Source organism: Arachis hypogaea, chromosome 16 (genome assembly GCF_003086295.3).
Source record: "Arachis hypogaea cultivar Tifrunner chromosome 16, arahy.Tifrunner.gnm2.J5K5, whole genome shotgun sequence".
Lineage (NCBI taxonomy): Eukaryota > Viridiplantae > Streptophyta > Magnoliopsida > Fabales > Fabaceae > Arachis > Arachis hypogaea.
In genome coordinates this window covers 61,474,614-61,479,621 of record NC_092051.1, presented here as the reverse complement: position 1 = coordinate 61,479,621, position 5,008 = coordinate 61,474,614, and positions in this window count along the sequence as shown.

Sequence of the window (5,008 nt, the reverse complement as noted above, 5' to 3'; positions counted from 1 at the left end):
AAATCAATACATATGTGTGGTTAATTAAAAAGAATGCATGAGTATGTGAAAAATTGGGAATCATGGGTAGCTAGTTTGTGTATTAGAATTTATAGGTTGTTACATGTGTTAGGTGAGAGCTTAGGCTAATCAAAGATGCAAATTTCAAGCTTACTTGATCATAAACATCCCTACCTTTACCCTAGCCCCATTACAGCCTATGAATAAGTCCTCATGATGAATGTATGCATGCATTGAATAATTGTTGATTGTCAGATGAAAAACAAATCTTGGAAAGCATGAGTAGGAGAGAATTGAGTGATCGACACTATACACTAGAGCGACTAGAGCGGATACACGTCCAGTGAGGGTTCGATGCTCAATTCCTTGTTCCCGACTTTCATGAGCTCTCTTCTTGCAAGTCTATTTGAACTTCATTTTGATATTTGAATTGGTAGGATTCATGAGTTATCATACTACTTAGCGCTACTTGATATATATTCTTGGAGATTGATTTACTTTTGACCAAGTAGATAGAGTCATTTTGTATTTAGTTGCATTCATATAGATAGGTGCATGTAGTTTATTTGCATTGAATAAACGTTCATACCATTTTTCTTGTTCTTCTTTATTCTTAGCATGAGAACATGCTTGGTTTAAGTGTGGGGAGATTTGATAAACCCCAATTTTGTAGTTTATCCTGTGATTAATTTAGGGGATTTTATCACCTTTTCCCACATTTATTCAATGAAATAGCATGGTTTTGCAATTTTCCCTTGATTTCTGCTTAAATGTGAAAACATGTTTTTTTAGGCCTTAAAATAGCTAAATTCAATTCACTTTAATTTCATTTGATGCCTTGATGTGTTTGTTGAGTGATTTCAGGTTTATAAGACAAGTATTGGATGGAAGAAGTGAGGAGAGAAGCATGCAAAGTAGGAGAACTCATGAAGAAATGAAAGAACCGTAAAGCTGTCAAGCCTGACCTCTTCGCACTCAATCTGATGCTATTTCATGCAGAATTCAAGCTTGGGCAAGGAGGGAGCAATTGTTTTTGAGTTTTGGCATCATGTAGTTTAGTTTCTAGAGAGAGAAGCTCCCTCTTCTCTCTAGAATTAGGTTAGGTTAATCTCTCCTAGATCTAGGTTCAATCTCATCTTTTCATCTTGTTTCCCTTATGATTTCTTATTTCTACTACTCTATTCTTCTTAGTTCTCTTGTCAATTCTCTATTTATGCTCTCTTTTATGTTCATGGATGCTCATGTTGGATTTAGATCTCTTTTAATGCAATTTGATGTTGATGTTTCTTTTATTGATGATTTAAGTTGTTGATTTACTTTTTTTGCGATTCGTAGTTGGTAGATTTATTATTCTTGCACATTTACTATGCTTTCCTTTTATGCCTTTCAAGTGTTTGACAAAATGCTTGGTTGGGCTTTAGAGTAGATTTTGAGCATTCTTGGCGTGGGAAGAGTAATTGGGTAATCTTGAGTCATTAATACCCAATTTAGATTGGTGATCTAGAGTTGTTAGTTAATATCATTTTCAATGACTCTAATCTCTTGCTAATTCAATTAGTGAGTTGATTAGGATTTTTGATTTGAGATTAACTAGTCTTGTTTGACTTTCTCTAATTGAAGATAACTTACACCTTCTTCCAACATTGGGAATGACGAAATAAGATAAATTATTGTTAAGTATTGTTGTGATTAATGACTAGGATAGAAAGCCTAAGATCTAAACCCTTGCCATGAATGTCTCTCTTTATTAATTGCTTTCTTTAATCGCTCTCTTTACTTTTCTTGCCATCTATTTTCTTGCAAAAATATAAAATCAAACCCCTTGTTCTTCATAGCCAATAATTGAGCATTTCATTGCAATTCCTTGTGAGACGACCCGAGGTTTAAATACTTCGGTTAATTTTCATTGGGGTTTGTTATTTGTGACAACCAAATTTTTGATTGGGAGGATTGTTTGTTGGTGTAGAACTATACTTGCAACGAGAATTCATCCAATTGTGGAAATTCTATATCAACAATAATTCACTCATCAGCCCTATATTGTTTTGGTTGCTTGAGGACAAGCAATAGTTTAAGTTTGGTGTTGTGATGCGTGAGCATCTTATACCCTTTTTACTATTATTTTCATGTTGTTTTTAGTTAGATTTTATTTACTTTTACTTGATTTTAGTGCAAAAATTACTTTTGGATTCTACTTTGAGTTTTTCTTGTGTTTTTATGGTTTCAGATAAAATTCGGAGCAATTTGGAGAAGTCTGAAGTAAAAAAGGAAAATATTGGCAGCATCCCCCTCTGGGAGCTTAACGCCCACCTGGCATTTCACGCTAGCAAAGGGCACAAGCCAACAACATTGTACTCCTCCCCTGGCGTTTAACGCCCATTCCTGAAGTTAAACGCCAGCAGCAACCCAGTTCACACCTCTTTGGGCTTCCAAGTGGATTTAGCACTTCTTAGTTTTATTTCCTTTTCTTTTTGTAATTTTTATTTACAAACAATAACTTTTAGGTCATATTTATTATTCTTTTATTTTATTTTTATGTCCCATAGAAAAATAAGTTTGTATAAAGAGGAAAAGATTAACCCTAGTAAAGGGTTTGAACATTATCTTCTTCCTTCTGCACTTTTCAGAACCCTATTTTCTCTATAAGTTATGAGCAATTAAACCTTTAGGCTAAGGCTAGGAGCTCTGTTTATTTCTATGGATTAATATTATTATTTTTCTATTTTAATATATGTTTGATTCAATTCTAAGGTATTATTTTCGTTCTTAATCTTATGAAATTCGATGGAATGGGAATATGACCCTTTTTCTACATGAGTTCTTGTGATTCTCGGGAGAGTGATAGATGAGGTTTTGCTCGATGGTCTAGATTTTCTTCTTATAGAAAAGAATTACTTCTTTGTAAGCATAGCTCCAAACCAACAAACAATTCTCACATCAAAAATTTTGGTTGTCACATGTACAAACCCCAAATAAGAATTAACCGGAGTATTTGGACTCCGGATCGTCTCACAAGGAATTGCAATGAAGTGAATGATTATTGGCTATGAAGGAACAAAGGGGGTATGATTGATAAAAGGGTAAGAAATTAACTGGGCAAAAAAAGTAAATCAAGTAAGCAATTAAAGAAAGCAAGTAATAAAGAGAGATATTCATAGCAAAGATTGAGAATATAGATTTTCTATCCTAGTCATGCAATGATTAATTCATCTTATTTAGTCAACTCCAACAAATGGAAGAATGTATCATGTCATCTTCACATAGGGAGAATGTCAAACAAGACTAGTTAATCATGTCACAATAATAAACAAGAATTTATCTCATTACGTCATTCCCGAAGATGGTAGAAGGTATCATATTATCTTCACACTCGAAAAAAGTCTAACAAGACTAGCTAATCTCAATCCAAAGGTCCTAATCAACTCACTAAGTGAATTAGCAAGAGATTAGAGTTAATGGAAACAATACTAGCTAACAACTCTAGATCACCAACATGAGTTGGGTTTTCATGACTCAAGATTGCCTAATTACTCTTTCCAAGCAAAGAATGCTCAAAATCTACTCTAAAGCCCAACCAAGCATTTTGTCAAACACTTGGTGGGTATAAATGGAAAGCATGGTAAATATGCAAGAATTCTAAAAGAACATCAAGTGCAAGGAAAGTAAGATCACAATCCAAATAAACAATAAAAGAACATCAAACATTAAATTGCATTAAAAGGGATCCAAATCCAACAGGAGTATCCATGAACATAAAAGAGAGCATAAAAGGAAAATTAACACTACAAACCATGAAAATCAAAGAGTAGAAGCAAGAATTCATAAAGGAAGCAACATGAAAACATGAGATTGAACCTAGATCTAGAAGAGATTAACCTAACCTAACCTAATTCTAGAGAGAAGAGGGAGCTTCTCTCTCTAGAAACTACTCTACATGATGCTAACACTTCAAACAAATTTTCCCCCTTGCCCAAGCTTGAATTCTGCATGAAATAGCATCAGAAATGAGTTGGATTGGGCCCAAAATGAGCTAGAAATCGCCCCCAACGAGTTGCTTAACGTGGACCCACTTTGCTCCATCGATGCGCACGTGTACGATGCACGTGCGCATCCCTAGACATCAGGCAACTATGGCAAATTTTATGTCATTTTGAAGCCCCGGATGTTAGCTTTCCAACACAACTAGAACTGCCTCATTTGTATCTCTGTATCTCAAGTTATGATCGATTGAGTGCGAAGAGGTCAGGCTTGACAGCTTTACGGTTCCTTCATTTCTTCATTAGTTCTCCCACTTTGCATGCTTTTCTCCTCACTTCTTCCATCCAATACTTGCCTTATGAACCTGAAAATACTCAACAAACACATCAAGGTATTGAATAAAATTAAAGTGAGTTAAAATCACCAATTTAAGGGCCTAAAAAGCATGTTTTCACATTTAAGCACAAATCAAGGGAGAATTGCAAAACAATGCTATTTCATTGAATAAATGTGAGAAAAGTTGATAAAATTCCCCAAAATAAGCACAAGAAAAATTACAAAATTGGGGTTTATCAAACCTCCCCACACTTAAACTAAGCATGTCCTCATGCTAAAATCAAGAAAGAAGCAAAGGGTATTAACATTTATTCAATGCAGACTAACTATATACAACCTATTTATATGCAATCTATCTACATGAATGCACCTACTTGGTCAAAATAAGTCAACTTCCAAGAATACACATACAAGTACAAGGGCTAAGGCAATTGTATTCAAACAAATCCACAATTGAATTAAATCATTGAAAGATTTTCCAAACCTGCAAGAAAAGATGATCATGGGTGGAAACATGTAATTGAGCGATCGAACCCTCACCGGATGTGTATCCGCTCTAGGCACTCTAGTGTATGGGGTAGATTCACTCAATTCTCCCCTAATCATGCTTTCTAAGATTTGTTTTTCATCTAACAATCAACAATTATTCTATGCATGCATACAAATATCATGAGGGCTTTCCCATAGGTTGTAA